Source organism: Humulus lupulus, chromosome 5, assembly GCF_963169125.1.
Source record: "Humulus lupulus chromosome 5, drHumLupu1.1, whole genome shotgun sequence".
Lineage (NCBI taxonomy): Eukaryota > Viridiplantae > Streptophyta > Magnoliopsida > Rosales > Cannabaceae > Humulus > Humulus lupulus.
Window position 1 is genome coordinate 221,907,714 of NC_084797.1, and position 20,782 is coordinate 221,928,495.

Genomic DNA, 20,782 nt, shown 5'->3' on the forward strand with positions numbered 1-20,782 from the left:
CAGGAATGGTCTAAATCCAGGAGTTGTCCAAGGGGTTCAGGCTCAGACCAACGCTGAGAGGAGTCTGAGAGATTATGTGCTACCCACTCTGACGGGAGTACAAAATAGTATACGCCCACCAGCTGTAGAGGCCAACAACTTCGAAATCAAGCCTGCTATTTTACAAATGGTGCAGTCCTCTGTGCAATTCAATGGGTTGCCCTCTGAAGATCCTCACACCCATTTGTCCAACTTCCTGGAATTGTGTGGAACCTTCAAATATAATGGGGTGAGTGATGACGCAATCAAGCTTAGGCTCTTCCCATTTTCTCTAAGGGACAGAGCTAAAAGTTGGCTGAATTCTCTGCAGCCAAACTCCATTGTCACTTGGCAAGATCTGGCTCAGAAATTTTTATCCAAATTTTTCCCTCCGTCAAAGGCTGCTAAATTGAGGGGAGAGATAAATAACTTTTGCCAGAATGACGGAGAGTCACTGTATGAAGCTTGGGAACGGTTTAAGGAACTCCTGAGAAGATGTCCTCATCATGGCATAGAACAGTGGATGCTAGTACAGAATTTCTACAATGGTTTATGTCCGACAACCAGAACCATTATTGATGCTGCAGCGGGTGGCACTTTTATGAGCAAGAGCGCAGCTGGTGCTTATGAACTGCTGGAGGACATGGCTACAAACAACCATCAGTGGTCTGAGGAAAGATCATCAGGAGTCAGAAAGGTAGCTGGGGTGCATGAGCTAGATGCAATCACTGCCTTAACAGCGCAAGTAGCCTCTTTGACCAAGCAGTTGCAACAGAGTAGTGTGTCTGCTAATGCGGTTCAGATGGCAGTGAGATGTGAAATGTGTGGTGGTGCTCATTCTGTCGATCAGTGCCCTATCTGTATGAATAACACCCCCATGGATCATGCTCAAGTTCAGGCGGTGGGAAATTTTCAGAGGCCACTCAATAATCCATTCTCCAACAACTACAATCCTGGGTGGCGAAATCATCCCAATTTTTCGTGGAAGAATAATCAAGGCCAACAACCTCAGTTTCAGGGTCAATTTCAGAATAACATGCCTCAGCCACCTATGAATCAAGCTTCGTCATCAATGCAGCCTAGGCCTCAACAATCAATGCCTCAACCTGAGAGACCTAATGAACTGCAAGCTGCCCTGTTGACTCTTACTAACACTCAGACTCAATTTATGACTGAGACAAGATCCTCCATTCGAAACCTTGAGACACAGGTTGGGCAGTTGGCAAATATGCTCAATAACAGACCCCAGGGAAACTTGCCAAGTAATACTGAAGTCAACCCCAAGGAGCAAGTTCAAGCAATCACTTTGCGGAGTGGGAAGCAAACAGAGCAGCCTAGACCTCCACAGGCAGTGGTTCAGAAAAAAGAGATGGGTGCACAGTCTGATTCAGAAAGGGTTACTGAAGACCATCAGAAGTCAGAACAGAGTCCCCCAGTTGTCATTGAGCAGCCAGTTAGAGTTCCATACCCTCAGAGGCTTAGAAAGACTACCCTTGATAAACAGTTCTCTAAGTTTCTTGAGGTGTTTAAAAAGCTGCACATAAACATTCCTTTTGCGGAGGCCTTGGAGCAGATGCCCAGTTATGTTAAGTTCATGAAGGAGATTCTGTCAAAGAAAAGGAGAATGGAGGACTATGAGACTGTAGCACTCACTGAAGAGTGCAGCGCTATTTTACAAAGGAAGTTACCCCAAAAGCTGAGAGATCCGGGGAGTTTCACCATACCTTGCACCATTGGCAAGTTTGAATGCAAGCACGCCTTATGTGATCTGGGGGCAAGTATCAATTTGATGCCCTTATCTGTGTTTAAAAGACTTGGTTTGGGGGAGGCAAAACCAACAACTGTCACTTTACAGCTCGCAGACCGATCGTTAACACATCCACGAGGTATTATTGAGGATGTTCTTGTGAAAGTGGATAAGTTCATATTTCCCGCTGACTTTATTGTTCTGGACATGGAGGAGGACACAGATGTTCCTATTATTCTTGGTAGACCATTTTTAGCCACAGGCCAAGCTCTTATTGATGTTCAAAAAGGAGAGCTTAAGCTGAGAGTTCAAGGAGATGAGGTGGTCTTTAATGTCTTCAAGTCTATGAAGTATCCGGTGGCTAGTGACAGTTGCTTAGTGTGGATATGATAGAAAAGGCAGTCTCCAAGAGAAGGATGAGCAGTGATGCCTTAGAGGCAGTATTATTGGGTGATGAGGGCGATGATGATGAGGATGCTGAGATCAGAGAATGTGTAAACTGGATCAACTCTTTCTTACCATATTGGAAAAAGTTCCAAGAATTAGCGGATGCGACTGATAAACCGCTAACCTCCATTCAGCAGCCACCACCGTTGGAATTAAAGGTCCTCCCAGATCACTTGCAATATGCTTATTTGGGAGAGAATGAAACTTTACCGGTCATTGTGTCAGCTGACTTGTCAAAGGTAGAATTGGAGAAACTGTTGAGGGTTCTAAGGGAGCATAAATTGGCCATTGGGTGGACTTTGGCAGATATTAGAGGAATAAGCCCAGCAACAGTGATGCATAAAATTTTATTGGAGGAGAATAGCAAGCCATCCATAGAGGCCCAGAGAAGACTCAATCCAGCCATGAAGGATGTAGTATTGGATCAGATTCTTAAATGGTTGGATGTTGGGGTGATCTACCCAATTTCTGATAGTGCATGGGTGAGCCCTGTGCAAGTGGTACCTAAGAAGGGTGGAATGACTGTGGTGAAAAATGAGAACAATGAACTCATTCCAACAAGGACTGTAACGGGGTGGCGGATTTGTATAGACTACCGCAAGCTCAATAAGGCAACAAGGAAGGATCATTTTCCTTTGCCTTTTCTTGATCAGATGCTTGACAGATTGGCAGGCCACAGCTACTACTGTTTCTTGGATGGGTATTCTGGGTATCATCAGATCGCTATTGCACCAGAGGATCAAGAGAAAACAACCTTCACATGTCCTTATGGCACATTTGCTTTCAGGAGAATGCCATTTGGACTATGCAATGCCCCTGCAACATTTCAACGGTGCATGATGGCCATATTTTCAGACATGGTAGACCGGTGTATTGAGATTTTCATGGATGACTTCTCTGTTTTTGGCTCATCATTCGACCTCTGTTTGGGTAATTTAAAGAACGTGCTGCGTCGTTGTGAGATGGCTAATCTGGTGTTGAATTGGGAGAAATGCCATTTTATGGTGAAAGAGGGGATTGTCCTTGGCCATAAAATTTCAAGTGAGGGAATTGAGGTAGATAGAGCGAAAATTTCTACCATTGAAAGGCTGCCTCCACCAGTTTCAGTCAAAGGAGTTAGAAGTTTTCTTGGTCACGCTGGGTTCTATCGAAGATTCATCAAAGATTTCTCAAAGGTGTCTAAGCCTCTCTCGAATCTGCTTATGAATGGAGTTGTCTTTGATTTTAATGACGAATGTTTGAGGGCGTTCAATTTCTTGAAAGAAAAGCTTATTTCTGCTCCAATTGTGATAGCTCCGAGATGGGAATTGCCTTTTGAGTTGATGTGTGATGCCAGTGATTACGCAGTGGGGGCAGTTCTGGGACAGCGGATTGACAAGGTATTCAGGTCAATTTACTATGCTAGTCGGACTCTAAATGATGCTCAGCTTAATTATGCCACTACAGAAAAAGAGTTGCTAGCTATTGTGTTTGCTTGCGATAAATTCAGACCATATCTGATTGGTAACAAGGTGATTGTCTACACTGATCACTCTGCCATTAAATACTTGATGTCAAAGAAAGATGCCAAGCCCCGCTTGATTAGATGGATTCTGTTGCTTCAAGAATTTGACATGGAGATTCGTGACAAGAAGGGCAGCGAGAATGTGGTAGCTGATCATCTCTCTAGACTTGAGGTGGAGGAGACTGAAAATAAGAAAGCAGTACAAATCAATGATCATTTTCCTGATGAGCAGTTGTTTGGGGTAAGTGAGACTTTAGCTGTCCCGTGGTTTGCAGACATAGTGAACTTTTTGGTTGCAAAAATTGTGCCTTCTGAAATGTCAAAGCAGCAATTAAAGAAATTCTTTTCTGAGGTGAAACACTACTATTGGGAGGAACCTATTCTCTATAGGCACTGTGTTGATCAGATTATCAGAAGGTGTGTTCCTGAAGAAGAGATGCAGTCCATTCTTAATCACTGTCATACTCAACAATGCGGAGGGCATTTTGGAGCATCAAGAACGGCGGCTAAGGTATTACAAAGCGGTTTCTATTGGCCTTCATTATTCAAGGATGCCAATGTGTTTGTCAAGGCCTGTGATAGATGTCAGAGAACTGGCAATATCTCGAGGAGAAACGAAATGCCTCTACAAGGGATTCTTGAGGTGGAAATGTTTGACGTATGGGGCATCGATTTCATGGGGCCTTTTCCACCGTCTTACAACAATGAATATATTCTATTGGCAGTGGATTATGTATCCAAATGGGTGGAGGCTGCAGCAACTAGAGCCAATGATGGTAAAACTGTGCTTAATTTTCTGCATAAACATATTTTTACTAGATTTGGCACTCCCCGAGCTCTGATTAGCGATGAAGGGAAACACTTTGTGAATAAGCAATTGGATGCACTGCTGGCTCGTTATGGAGTTTATCACCGAAAAGCTTTGCCTTATCATCCTCAATCAAATGGGCAAGCTGAAGTTTCGAACAGAGAAATCAAGAGCATCCTGGAGAAGACCGTTGACAGTTCGAGGAAGAATTGGTCGAAAAAGTTAGATGATGCGATTTGGGTGTACAGAACTGCATTCAAAACACCAATAGGCATGTCTCCTTATAGGTTGGTGTTTGGTAAAGCGTGTCATCTACCAGTCGAATTGGAGCATAGGGCATTTTGGGCTATGAAAAAGTTAAATTATGATTGGAGTCCCGCTAGTGAAAGAAGACTGTTGCAACTGAATGAACTTGACGAGTTCAGAAATGAGGCTTATGAGAATGCCAAGATTTATAAAGAAAGAACAAAGGCTTGGCATGACAAGAACTTAATCAGAAGGGAGTTCCAACCAGCGCAGCAGGTACTTCTGTTCAATTCAAGACTTCGACTGTTTCCTGGCAAATTGAAGTCAAGATGGTCCGGACCATTCACTGTAGTTCAAGTTTTTCCTTATGGTTCTGTAGATGTTCGGGGCAACTCAGGTGATTCATTTAAAGTCAATGGTCAGAGATTGAAGCCCTACTTGGGTGGTAGTTTTGATCAAGCGAAGTCTATCCTCCTTCTGAAGCCTCTCTGAAGAGGGTTCCGCGTCCGGCTAAATGACGTTAACGACAGCGCTTGTAGGAGGCACCCTATATTTTACTTGTTATTTTTTTTACTTTTGTATTTGTAAACGATGGATATTTGGTTTATTTTTGTACTTTTAGAATCGTGAAAAACGTGAAAAATGAAAAAAAAAATTTAAAAATCAAAAAAATCAAAAAATTAAAAATTCCTTAAGGGCCGCGGCATAGCCCTATGATGCCGCGGCATTGGGGGGTTCCAGAGGCTCACGGATTTGGCATAAATGAGGAGGGCCGCGGCATAGATGAGGAGGGCCGCGGCATTGATCCCAAGTTTCCCAGAATCACAAGGCGGGCCGCGGCATATGTCTGAGAGGGCCGCGGCATTCCAATGTGGAAATTTGATGCGGGCCGCGGCATAGTCAAGGTAATGCCGCGGCCCTAGTCCGAAAATTGGGATAAAAAGCCCTAAATCAGCCATTATCCCATTCATTCACTCTCACAATCTTACTCACACTCAAAACTTCTTTTCTCTCTAATTTTGTTTGAGACTTCCATCAGTCAAGGAGACCACAAGAAGGATTTTTGTGCCATTCAAGTAAGTGTATCTTCTCTAATCTAATACTTTTGATTAGAGATTAGATTGCATTGTGGTGTTGTGGATTGTTCTTTGTTGTTCTTGTGAGAAGATTAAGGGTTTTGCCAATTTTTGATTGTGGGAATTATTGTTAAAAGCTATTGATTGTGGGCATTATTGTTTGAGGCTATTGATTGTGGGAATTAGTGTTTGGGGTGTTGATTGTGGTAATTAGTAAGTTTGGGGGGGAGTGACACCAAAAAGGAAAGTATACTCAAGTTCTTGAGAGCATATTTGGGGGATTTAGTTGGTTCTTTTTGAAAGATATTATGGGTCCTAAGCGAAATCCCTCTAGAGGCACCTCCTCCAAGAAAGCATCCTCATCACGCACTCAACCACCACCAACACCACCTGCCCCAGCCGAGTATGACACGAATATTTTTGTGAGTAAGGATGCTGCCGAGTTGTTTAAAAAGATTTATAAAAGATCGGTGGTAAGGGAAAGGGGGTTTGACTTTGATGAGGCCCCTGCTGTACAGCACCCTGGTTATGAACTTATAAAAGCTGAAATAGTGCGTCGAAGATGGAATTTGTTTTGTGATTCGAACCATGTGGATTTAGCCAACTGCTCTATTATATATGAATTTTTCGCCAATTTCTCCTATCAAGATGCAGAGCAGAATAATTTTGTCAGAGGCAAATTGGTGCCTACATCAGCCTATGCATTCAGCCAATTACTGGGTCTTCCCTCTTTTTCTGCACAAGAGGATGAATACTGGCAGTTGGCCCATTTCGAGGAGCCAGACTATGATGCGGTGGCTGAGGTCTTAAGTATGGAAGGGGCACGTTTCAGTTATCATAATGGGAGGCCCAAAGAGTTGTTCAGGTGGCAGCTAAACCCAATTGCGAAGGCGTGGTTTTATTTTGTGTGTGCACGTTTACTGCCGACGTCTCACCTGTCTTCTGTTGATCGAGAGCGTTGTTTGTTAGTGTACGCTATCATGACTCAAAAGAAGGTCGATGTGGGCCGCATTATTCGATATAGCATACGCAACATCAGTCGATTCAACACTACCGCTGGTGTCGCCCATGGTACCTTCCTTTCGACTTTATGTAGCACTTACGAGGTACCAACCTTTTCCAGCGATCTAGTCCAGAGGCCAATGGGGGCCATCAATCAGACCTTGTTTACGGCCTTCCCTCCAGCCTGTCTTACGCAGCCTGACTCTACTCAGCCAAATAAGCGCAGCCGGGCTGATGAAACAGGGGGCCCTGATCACGCTGAGGAGGAGGAAGTAGAAGAAGCGGGTCCCAGCAACCCACATGAAAATTTGGCAATTGGAGGACCGATTGACGAGCACACGCAGAGTACGCATGCTCGATTGGATTACATTATTCAACAAAATCAATATTTAATCCAATCGCAGCAGGCGCAAAATCAGCACTATAATGACTTTATGGTGCAACAAAATGAATATGGCCGGGCTCATATTGAGGAGTTGAATACTTTGGTCACGAGGTGGACTATGAGTTCAGCCGATGAGAATTATTTCACTCCACCGCCACAGTACACTCCATATCAGTGGCCACCTCCACCACCTCCACCGCCATACTGATGTGGCGTCAGGTAAGTTCTCTTCCCTTGTTCGTTTTCTTTATCACATTGGGGACAATGTGCGTCTTAAGTTTGGGGGGGAGCTTATTTTGTTTTATTTTTGTTTTCTGTGTTGTTTAGTTTAGTTTAGTTTTCTGTAGTGTAAAAGTTAAACCATCATTCTTGTCTGTACTTGCTTTGTCTTTGCTCGTGAAAAGGAAATTGAATTCAACTGTGTGCTTGGTTCAATTGTTTTAGAGTTGAATTTAAAAAGTTCTGTGGGAAATTTTTAATATGTTTTGAAAAGACAACATTTTGGATTGTATTATATGAGTTTGACTAGGGTTGGTGGAATGACAATTTGAATCTAATAGAACTTGCATTATTTGGCTTTTGAGGCGAAATTCTTGATGACATGTGTTTAGAAAAGTGATTTAGGCAATTTTTTTTGGATCGATTGTGCCTTTCAAGCCGACCTTGAGTTAATTATCCTTAGTTACCCTTTTGAGCCTTGAATTTGGTTTTTGTTCTTGATCATACTATTTGAGCCTAAATTTCTTAACTTCTTTATTTTTGTTTTCCTTTCCTTTTGTTATCATAAGCATATAATCTGTGGGAAAGAAGAAGGAAAAATAGTAAGAAGTTGGTATGATTGGAATATAGTATGATTGTACAAAAAGAAGAGAGAGAGAAGTCTTTGAGAAAAAAGAAAAAAAAAAGAATAATATCACTTTGTCACACTCCTTGATCATATATATATATAGAAAATAATAAGTTTGGGGGAGTGTGATTTGAAAAAAAAAAAAAAAAAAAGTGATAAGTCTAGAAAAAGAAAAGAAGAAAATAATGAAAAGTGTTGTCATCTCTCTCTCTAATTGTATAAAAGGGTGATTTTTGGTGTGGTAAAGAAAAATTTGGTTGGTTTTAAGGTTTTATGCTTATGGTAACGATTGAGCTTAAATGAGAATTTCATCTACCCTTACCTAAGCCTAACACTATAACCTGTGAAAGTCCTGTTGATTTCAAAACATGTGTTGTTGACATTAGTGGAGAAGGTCGAGTAATGCAAGCATATTGTAGATTTGGTTTGTGGAATTGTATGGAATGAGTTGAGCATATATGATAGAATGCAAGTGTTGTAGTCATTTTCATGATATATTATTGATTTCCCTAATTGAACTGTATAAGTTGGACTTTGAGGCAATTGAGCTGAAATTATGGTTATAAATATTGCAATTGAGATTTCATGAGTGTTGGCAAAGCAGTGTAGATGGTAATGATGGTTTAGCTTGTTCGTTTTTGTGTTTGTTTCTTTTTGTTAGTGTAACTTGGTCTTTACTCGAGGGCGAGTAAAGGTTAAGTTTGGGGGAGTTTGATGAGTCTAGTTTTTATGATGTCTTGGTGATGTTTTTAGTAGTCTTTTATTTTGTTTTTCCTTGTTTTAGTGCGGGTTTACGCTTTGTTTGGTTGTTTTTGTGAATATCAGGAAGAATTGAGCATGTGGAAGGAAATGCCAAAGAAAGGAAAGAAATAATCGAGTTTTTCATCATATTTTGATCAAGAATGGTTCTCAATACCATTTGAAAGTGTTGGTGAAATTTTGGGATGAAAACTTGAAGAATTGAAGAATTCCTTAAGAGCCACGGCATGATCAAAGTAGGGCCGCGGCTAGGGGGAGAAACAGAAGCATGGTTTTTGAGGACATCTTCGGGCCGCGGCATGGCTAGATAGAGCCGCGGCATGGATGGGCACTCTGCCCAGAAAACAACGATGCGGGCCGCGGCATGGTTTCAGAGAGCCGCGGCATTGAAAGGATAGTCTGCCCAGAAATTTTGACACGGGCCGCGGCATAGTGTATGTAGAGCCGCGGCCCGCCTCTCTAAAATCTAAAAATCCTAGGTTTTAAAGGACGAAAAAGAAGAGAGAAGGACGTACGGACGAAGGGAGGAGTTCTGGTGTTGAAGGCTCAAGCTTAGAGTATTTTTACATGTTTTTCTTCTTGATGTTATCTTTAAATTCTGTTGTGATTAGCACTATGACTATGAACTAATTTTCTGTTTAGGATGTTCAATTGAATCACTTGAATTTCTATTATGACCTAATGCAATTTTAATTTCCTCTTCTTCAATCTTTTTCAATTCCTTATAACCTATTCTTATAGATTGATTATTGATTGGCCATCTTTAGTCATATATATATATATGTTTTTAAGTCAAAATCTGATAAGTGAGATTTAATTATGCTGTGGTTATATTGGACATAATTCTAATTTAGAACGAAAGTATCTGAATTAATTGTGTAACTGTTATTAAGTTGTGGAATTTAATGCTACCTTTGTGGTTCAATTTACCATAGAAATATAGGAAATTGTCACCTAGGTTGAGTTTATAATTCATAGAATGATTATAGGCTGCTGTCTCAACTTGTTAATTGAATTAGGTAAAAATAAGAAGAATTCATACTTGGCATTAGGGAATAATAGGAAGGATAGTTGATGAGATTGAATATCCTAATTGTTTCTCAGTGATTGAATTAAGAGTTTTTACTATTAGTTATTATGCTATTTAATTGTCGATTATTATTTCTGCACTTTATCGGTTCTTTTGCTGTATTTTACAAAAATCAAGAAGTTTTAATTCATCAAATAGAACAAGAGATTAATTGACTGGTAATTGATAATTCAGTCCTTGAGGACGATACTTGGTTTTACCATTTTATTACAAGTTCGCGACTGTGTGCACTTGCATAGCAAAAATTATCGCAACAAGATGTAAATGGGCTTTGAAGAAAAATATGTGGTTAATATTGTTAATGATCTAATATAGCTACGAGATCTTAGGGCTCCCTAATAATATACACTGGTTACATTTAATAGGTTGCTCATGTTAATTCTATAATCTTTTTGTGTTTTCTTAATGGTTGTATCCTTAGATCGTGTTTGACTTTGAGTTTTTTATTTTTTATGACATTTTTATTGCGTCATTTCCATTAGTATGTTGTATTTTAAATGAGTTTCTAAATTGGTTTATGGGTTTTGAGTTTTGGTGTGTGAAGTTGTAAACTTTAGTTACTTCTGCTATGCTGTAACGCCCTGGCTACCCCAGAACAGTTACGGTGAACGGTGAACCGGAAATTTGACCCGCTACTCGAGTCCTTTGGTTAAAAACGTGATCTAGGTGTCATTAACAGGTTAACGTGTAAAACCAGTAAAAAGGAAAGGGCACTTCTCATTAAGTAAATAAACTGCTCATGAGCCTTTTAAAATGTTTACAAGTAATTCAAGTTACAAAAGAGTTGCTACAGTTCCAAATATACAATCTCCGCCGGCCTAAGCGGCAAAAATAGGGAAAACCCCTAGTCCCTCTGAGAACTCCTTGACCGTGGCGGTCAAGCGGCCCTGTATGTACATCACATCGCCCAAGCTCTCCACTCAAGGCTAGCCAAGCTTTTCCTTCCCTTTACCTGCACCACATAGCACCCATAAGCCGAGGCCCAGCAAGAAAACATAACAAAACATGATATAATATCAACAACAATCATAATAACCACTCAGGACTATCAGTCGAACAAATAGGTGACAATAGCTAAAAGTCACAATAATGAGCATCGCTCCCTCTTTCCATGTGACGATAGGGTCACCAGGGCTTAACTGAATAGTGATTCATTTATAAGTTCGTTTAGGACAGGTGCATGGTGATTAGTCACCAACATAACCTTCCTCACGACTCTGGAGTCGAAACTATGGACAACGTCCCTTAGCCATGTGACAAGCAGTCACCGGGGTCATATACCTTGGCTATATCCATCTGGTTGTAAGCCAGGCAAGCGCTTATAAGTTTCTCAACCTTAGAGTCGGTCTGGCATTAATGCTATAGAGCCATTCAATGCATAATTCTCGACTTTGGAGTCGGTCCCTGACTAGTCAATGTCTCAAACAGGTAAACAACGTTCAACAACATTTAATATGCAATCCATGTCCACATATATCAACCAACATGCCTCAAGTATCAAACCACGCATGTCATATACCTATACAGGGTGCAACTGTACTCAAACACCGTTTTCTTACCTCTGGTTCGAGTGAGAATAATTATATGAACGACCCCTGAGAACGATCAACCTTTAAATTCCTCGACGGTCACCTGGTCATAACCAAAATATAGGATTCATCAATAAAAATGATAACTGAGGGTTCCCAAACCAAATCCCAACCCCCCGAGACCTCAAATACTACCCAACCGGGTACTAGGTCCAACCCCGAGGCCTATGGTTTGAATCCCTAAGCTAAAAACCACTTTTTAGCAAAATTGGCCTCATGGGCCGCGGCCCCCAAAAGCTGTGCCGCGGCACGCCCCAAACAAAGAGCCCCCCCCCCCCCCCCCCCAACTTCCAGACGCGCATGGGCCGCGGCACACAAAAGCCGTGCCGCGGCACCCAGCCCAGAAAAGCTAGAACAGCCTCACACGAACCAGATTTTCTCCCTGTTCGTTTTTCTCTCAAACCAGTCTCTCAAACTATCATAGAACCTTCTCCAAACATGTAATTGAACCCCCAAACAACATCCTTATCTCACTCACACCAAACCCCAATCAAACTAACATTAAAACCCTCTTTGATTCACACTTTCCACACCAAAACTCATGATTCAAAGGCTAGAACAAAAACAGAGCTTACCTTGAATTCAATGGTCAAAGCTTACCTTAGAACCTGTTTTGAACTTCCCACACAAGCAGAACCAAGTCTCCAACCCAGCCCTAAGTTCCTCTAGCTTGAACTACCACCAAGAACACAAAACCATCAAAGGAGCAATGAAGAAGATGAAGCTATGGGAAGGTACGGGAAGAGAAAATAGAACCCCTGTTTTACTCTGTTTAATCTACAGCCTTCTAAGTTACTTAGTCACATATATCCTTCCAAAAAGACCAAAATACCCCTTATGTCATCTTAAGTCTCCAAAACCACCCCAAGGGCAAAATTGGTACATTCCGCTAAACCCGTTAATTATAATTAATGCTTCCCAATTCCCGTTAATCTCAGTATCCTCAAACACCAATATTTCATAACCCGTTACCCTAAAATCCCCAGTAACGCTATAACCTTTAATATCACCCCGAGACTCACCCCGAGCCCCGAGCTCAAACCTGTTATGACCAAACCGATAATCACGTTTAACGATCGTCTCATGTCGGAATACTCGAACCAATCCACATTATAATGCGGTCTCACAATATGTCATTATCAGACAAACAAGTATTCAATTATACCCTCCACGGGCCAAATTACCATAATACCCCTGTAAACAAGCGTGGACTCACATGCATGCATTTAACATCATATGATAATATAATTCTCATAAACATGCATAAACACATTTAACGGTATAATTAAACAGTTATGGCCCTCCCGGCCTACTAATCCAGCCATAAACCATAATAGGGGATCCGGGGCATTACATATGCTTATTTAGTACTTTGGTTGGCATTAAAATTCTGGATATGAAATGGCATAAAATTGATTAGTATATATATATATATTCATAAAGTTATAATTGTGATAACAGGAAAAATTGCAAGGTAAAGAGCTATCTACTATAGAGTTTTTCTTTTTATTAATAGGCTTTGATGTTTGTGGATTTTAATCTTTTTTTGGTTCCCAATAAAATACATTATCTGTGATTGAACTCTCAGCTTGTTGGCTAGCTTTTCTCAACTAGTCTCATACTTGATTTGGCTGTAATACTTTAGATATTAGTGGTATAACAATATGCTTAACTTTCCTAATGCTAATGAATGTGACTACTTGCTATTTTATTCAGGTTTTTTCTCTAGGTGTGTAAAAGATTGCATTGATTGGTCATCCTTTTATCTTTTTATCCATTTTAATTAAATATATTCATGAATTGTTTTTGTGATTAAATGACTATTAGTGACAACAAAAATGTATCACTAAGTGGTGCCTTATTATTGTCACTATAGAAATATTAGTGATAACTAAAATTATCACTAAAAATAAATGTGTTGTGGCTTAAAGAAAGTTGTCACTAATTGTGATGACTATTAGTTACAAATAATTGTTGTCACTAAAAGTGATTTTTAGTCACAACGATATTTTTAGTGTGACTAAAACTTTTAGTCACGGACTTTTTAGTAATAACGTGGTGATAATATTTTTTAGTGACTAAAATTTTTAGTCACAACTTTTTTTGTGACTAAAAGTCATGTTTTTTCTAGTGCCAAACCAACCCAATACAAAAAACTGGATATCCAATTACAATTGGATTTGATTAGATTTGAAAAGTTGGATTTTAATTGGATTGGATCAGTTATTGGATGATACTCTAAATATTCAATTAGAAACCGAACAAATCCTACCTTTAATATAAAAAATATATGTATTATATTAAATATAAAGATATTTAATTTTATTAGTTTATTTTTGGTTGTCATTCAGTATATGTTTTTATTGTTGTTGTTTTGATGCTAAATTAGCACTTTGGAGATATTTATGTTGTTGTTTTCATGATTTATTAGCTCTTTAGTTATTGATTTGAGACTTATTAGTTATTGGATTTGATTTATTTGAAGCTAAATTGGATTGGATTGGATGTTTATTTTCAGCATCCAACCTTTAATTGAATTAGATTAGTTAGAGACAAAAAGTTTGGATCAAATTGGATGAGCACCTCTAATTATGTCATTCTTTTATATATAATAATATTTATTTATTTAAAATTTATATGACAATGATACGAATTTAATAAAATTAATTAATAAATTTTATAAATAAAATTAAGAAAATGTGCAATTGTATGTATATGCATTTGATTGAAACCCCTCGTTTATAAATGAGGAAATTACATTTTATATGAGATTTTTAATAGAGTGTGCAAAAATATGGCTTTTTTTTAAGAATTTTCACTTTTATGGGTTTATTTTCCCATATTTTTGTATAAAAGTTGGTTTATGCCATAGTTTTACTCTTAATCAAATTTGGAAGAGTATGTTTGTAATTTGATTATTATTTTTTTATATTGTTTTTATATTAAATTTTTCTTTGGTTGTTTTGCAAATTTTTTTTTGTAATATGAATTTTTTTAAAATTATTATTTATTTATTATAAACATGTTTTTTTAAGATTGTACGTTTTTTTTTCAAATCCTGGGTAGGGTAACCAGTTACTTGATTGATCTTAAAAAAAATCCTAGAACTAAGTTAAATAACATGCACCAGAAGGGGTAGCCAGTTATCCTGAGATGAGTAACTTTCTGCCATAAGAGGGATGACGAGTTACTCATATTAAATATGAAAAGAAACATCAAATTTGAAGGAAAAAATGGAAGAACACTTCATTAAAAAAAGGAAGAAGAAGTAACTATGATTTTCGAAACATAAGTAACTAGTTACCATAAGGAAACCATAAATATACACACACCAGAACGTGAAAGTAACCAGTTACCCTCAGAAATATACACACAAAGAATGTGAAGGTAACCAATTACCCATTCACGTTTTCATATTTTTATTAGTTTTCTTTCCAAATTTTGGTATTCCTACAAGTGTTACAGTAAAAAGAAAATGTTGAAAAAATTGATTTGAATTTTTTTTTACATATAATGGAAAAAACTATAAAAAAAATTACAATAATAAAAGATAATAAATTAATAAAATAGTAGAATAATTATGTAATGTTAAAATATATGTGTGAAAAAAAAGAAATAGAATGATAAAAGAATAAGTACAAAAATATGAAGAAAAAAAAACAAAAGAAATGATGATGAAAAAAAAATAGATGAATAAATAAGAATGAAAAGAAGAAGAAGAAAAATAATGGAAAAATGAAAAGAAAAAAAATATGAATGAAAAAATTGGTAGAAAAAAATGAAAAAAAAAATGGAAGAAGAAAAAAAAAGCTTATATGTGTGAAAAAAGAAAAAAAAATGGAAGGAGAAAATAATAAATACAAAAATGAAGAAAAAATAGAATAAAAAAAAATTGAAAAAATATGAAAAAAAAATACAAATGAAAGAAAAAAATAGATAAATAAATAAAAATGAAAAGAAGAAGAATGAATGAAAAAATGGAAAGAAAAAAGATGAAGCAAAAAATTGGTAAAAAAAAGGAAAAAATGGAAGAAAAAACAAGAATGGAAAAAAAAAATAATAAAAAATGATGAAAAAAAATAAAAATAAAATTACCTTCAAAATCAAAGAAAATATAACTATGATAAAAAAAATGTGACAATTCTATATTTTAATTAACTACTAATTATGTTTTCCATACTTTAACTTTTTCTTTAATAAATTTCTCATACAAATTAAGAAAAGTATAACTCCCATATTTTTACACATTAATTATATAAAAACCATATTTTAAAATAATTCCCTCTTTAAATATAACCAGGCTGTAATCGCTTTCAATTTCCAATTTTTAATTTTAGATACCCAGGTTGTAATCGCTTTCGGTTTCCAATTTTTTATCATATATATATTAATATATATATATATCATTTAATAAATATTGACACTTACTGGGGTAATCGTTTTTTATTTCACATTTCAATCTTTAATCTTATTTCAATTTTTATACATGGTTTAATATATGAAGTCATGTACTTGTCAGATATGTGTTTATCTTCCTCTGTTCATTAAGTTTTTCTGATTCTTTTAATTATTCAAATTACAATTTTCTATATATCACTTTATATCTTTCTTTTAAGAGTAGGTAACCATTTGGTATCCTGTGTTTTTGCAAAGTATCATTTTGGTACTTTTTGTTTTCAATAATACTCATATGCTACTCTGTACTTTAAAATCGTACATATTTGGTACCCTAAACTCAAATTTAATTAATAAAATTTTACCAATTTAATCAAACTGTTGCTAATTATGTATGTTCTAAATTTAAATTTAATTACTTAATTACATATAACTGATGACCAGTTTGATCGACAAAATTTTATCTATCAAATCTGAGTCTAGGGTATCAAATATGTATAATTTTAAAATATAGGTACCATATGTCATTATTGAAAATAAAGAATACCAAAATGATACTTTGTAAAAACATAAGGTACCGAATGAGTAGATTCCCTTCTTTTACCACATATTTTCCTTCTTCAATTTAAATCTATAAATTCAGTACTAGTTCTTTGGAAGCAAAATGCGGTCTTAATTGAAGGATTTGGAATTACTAGAAACATATCACATTGGAGATTTTTTATATATATACTTTTGTAACTTACCTTCTCTGATTAATTATCCAATAAATCGTACACATGTTGATGGTTGATATGTCTTCTTTTTTTCTGCAATTTTTCCAGAATCGGTTTGTACCATTTCATTTATTTATTTATTTTTTTCTTAATTCGTTTAAGAGGATACCCACTGTTAATATCATACTTATTATATGTTTTTCTTTTCCTTCTTTGGTAACTTATTCTTGAATATATATTTTCTTTGTTACTATTGGCTTTGCAGGTTTGAATCTTTGGCTCTGTTTTATCTTAGAAATTATATATATATACATTTATATATTCATATTAGGTTCCTCTGCTAGCACACTTTATGTGGTTTTACATTTATATATGATGTGGTTTTGTTAAATTAATCTTTATGTAGTTTCTACTGTCTCAGTTTAGTTTGGTTTCCTTGTTTGTATTTTATTTATAATATACATAAATCAATTCTCATCCTTTTAAGTTAGTAAAATGTTCAAATATCCTCATTATTAGAAGAGGTATATTTTATTGTTGCTTCATTATTTGTGTGATAAATTTTTTATGGTGGTCAATAGTTTTCCGATGACTGAAATGATACGTTTCAGCCTTGACGGTTTTTTACATTTATGGAAGACAATTATAATTATATATATTTACAATTGGCACAAATAAGGCTTAATTAGATTCAAAAATAGGTTGGTATATGCACAGTTATTTTAGTAAGATTAATTTATTATTAATTAGTTTTGTAAATAAAAAACAGTTATTATTAATTAGTACCTCTTCAATTTTTTCATTGAGTACTTCTCTCAGTTATTAGTAGTTTTTTTTTTTTGAACAACAGCTATTGGTAGTTATATATAGCGTCCTTTATTTAAATACGTCCTTTATTTAAATATTTGAAATGTATTACATTTTATATAAGAATTTTAATTTAGGGCAAAAATATGTTTTTTTTTTCAAAAAAACTTAATCTATGAATTTTTTTTAAGAATTTTCACTTTTATGGATTTATTTTTCCATATTTTTGTATAAAAATTGGTTTATTACATAGTTTTACTCTTAATCAAGTTTTATTAATTTGGAAGGGTATATGATTGTAATTTGATTATTATTATTTTAGCTTTTTTTTTTATATTAAATTTTTCTTTGGTTGTTTTGCAATTTTTTTCTTTTTTTGTTAATATGAATTGTGTTTAGAATTATTTTTTATTTATTAAAAACATTTTTTTCTTTTTTTTAGATTGTACGTTTCTTTCTAAATCCTGGGTAAGGTAATCGGATAAATGACATGTACCAGGAAGGGTAACCAGTTATCATGAGAGGAGTAGTATTCTACCATAAGAGGGGTGATGGGTTACTCATACTAAATATGAAAATAAACATCAAATTTTAAGGAAAAAGAGGAAGAACACTTCATTAAAAAAGGAAGAAGAATTAACTATGATTTTAGTAACATAAGTAATCAGTTATCATAAAGAACTCAAAAATATACACATACATCAGAACATGAAGGTAACAAATTATCCCAAAAAATATACACACAAAGAACATGAAGGTAACCAATTATCCCCAGAAATATACACACAAAGAACGGGAAGGTAACCAGTTACCACAGACCTAAAGATAGAAAAAAAAAATCAGATCCACCCCCTTTCCCTTCTCTCCCATCTTCTTCATGTAATTTTTTTTTCTAGATTTGAATGTTCCCATCAGGATAACTGGTTACCTATTTACGTTTTCATATTTTTATTAGTTTTCTTTCTAATAAGGGTTACAGTAAAAAGAAAATGCTAAATAAATTGATTTGAAATTTGTTATATATAGTGGAAAAACTATAAAAAAATTACAATAATAAAAGATAATAAATAAAAAATAGTAAAATATTTATGTAATGTTAAAATATGTGTGAAAAAAATGGGGAAAATAGAATGAGAAAAGAATAAGTACAAAAAATGAAGAGAAAAAAAAGGAAAAACTTTGGAAAGAAAACTAAAAAAATATGAAAAAAAAAACAAAAACAAAACAAAACAAATGATGAAGGAAAAAAAACAAATGAATGAATAAAAATGAAAAGAAGAAGAAGAAAAATAATGGAAAAATGGAAAGAAAAAAAATATGAATGAAAAAATTGGTAGAAAAAAATGAAAAAAAAAATGGAAGAAGAAAAAAAGAAAGAAAAAAAGCTCATATGTGTGAAAAAAAAAAAAAAAAAAGAAGGAGAAAATAATAAATACAAAAATGAAAAAAAAAATATGAAAATTGAAAAAAATGTGAACAAGAAAACAAAACAATACTAAAAGAAAAAAAATTAGATAAATGAATAAAATTGAAAAGAAAAAGAAGAAGAATGAAAAAATTGAAAGAAAAAAAGATGAAAAAAAAATTGGTAGAAAAAAAAGAAAAGGGAAAAAATGGAAGAAAAGATAAGTAAGGAAAAAAAAGTAACTTAAAAAATAATTTAAAATGAAGGAAAAAATAAAAAATTGAATAAAATAAAATAAAATACCCTTCAAAATTAAATAAGTTAAATACTAATTATGTTTCTCATATTTTAATGTTTTATTTAATAAATTTTCCCATACAAATTATAAAAAGTATAATTCTCCTATTTCTTGCACATTGATGTTATAAAAGCCATATTTTTAAAAAATTCCCTATATTTTATTAAGTTACATTTCATTTTTTTTTAGCAACTTTTCAAGTTAATGTTTATATATAATTTGATTTATTTAACTTCATCTAAAAAAACCGTTGTATATTAAAAGTTACTAGAGTTTTTTATTAAAAAGTTTTTACAATTATTGGTTATTAGTTACTGAGATTTGAATTATTGTTTTTTATTGAGATTTCAAATAGGCTTCTCTAATGGCAAGAGTTGCACTTTATTAGATAAGTTTTTTGGGTTCATTATAAGTGATACTTTTCACACTTATTGGGACAATTATTATCCTTGTCCATAAAGTTTATTTTCTCTTCAATTATTTCATTCTTATTTACTAATGTATATTTTTTTCCTGTGCAATCAAAACAAGCAATAACTGCGGGTTGCTTTCTACTTCAAATTTGTAGAATTCCTTGTATGTGATGTCCTGAAAGCTGATCTTCTATAACTTGCTTTATCCGAAGAGTTGGAGTTGGAGAATTTTACACCTACTATTGTAGAAGTTTTTCACTATATTTTTTTTTAGCTTCTCTTCTTTTGGTGTTTTAGGGATACTTAGTGTAATGCCCCAAAATTCATAATAAGGTTTAGGACCTTGATTATGAGGTCGGGAGAGCCATAATTGATTTATTATGTTGTTAAATGATATTATGCATGTTTAGGTGTATTAAATATGCATGTGAACTCATTTTTTATTAATTGGGTGATTTCCATAATTTGGTCATTTCGAGCATATTTGGCATATGTGTGATATGTGTGTGGTGCTTCAATATTATTTGGTTATGCCAGGGTTACTCAGCACAAGGCGATCCTAGGAGGTAAGCTAGTGGGAAAGTCACAACGGGATGTATTATTGACTCGGAGTGAGTCAAGGGGTATTTAGCATTACTGGATTATTGGGTAATGGGAATATGAATTTGATGATAAATTTGGTAGTTAGTAAGATCAATGGGAGATTCTGGAGGTTTTGACTATTTTTCCCCCGGTGACGTTTTCGGGACCCTGAGCATTAGGATTTGTTTGAGGCTACTTAAGCTTGAAGTAACTTGTTAAAAAATAAAAATAACGTTTAGAACGTTCTCTCTCCTTCAAAGTTCCATTTTTTTTTCTCCTAATCACATTTTTGAAGAAAACTTGTGTTCTACGACTCGGATTCAAGCGAGGATTGAGACATAGCGATTCTAGGGAAGATTAGAAGCTTATTAGCTGAAGGATTTAGTTGGGAACAACTCAATTGGAGGTAATTCAAGTTTTAAGTTCTAAGTTTTTAAAGTTTTTAAGCTTGAATTGGATTTTGTATTTTGATGAGTTTTTTATTTGATTAAGGATTGGGTTTTGTTGGTTTTGGATCATGGGGATGTTTGGGAACTTTGATTTTTGGATTTGGATATGTTTGGGTAGGTTTTTGGAATGTTTTTAAATGAAGAAATGGAGGTTTTCTAGTTGGGTTCGAGGTTGAGCCGCAACTCTGTTCTTGGGCGC

At 35.1% G+C, this 20,782-nt stretch overlaps 1 non-coding gene across 1 annotated transcript; it reads right to left on the minus strand.

The window, feature by feature from the left end:
* Positions 1 to 424: 424 nt before the first annotated feature.
* On the minus strand, positions 425 to 531 carry LOC133781064 (small nucleolar RNA R71). Its single transcript, XR_009869860.1, has one exon. It is a non-coding gene; the product is annotated as a small nucleolar RNA R71 (small nucleolar RNA).
* Between the last annotated feature and the right edge of the window lie 20,251 nt (positions 532 to 20,782).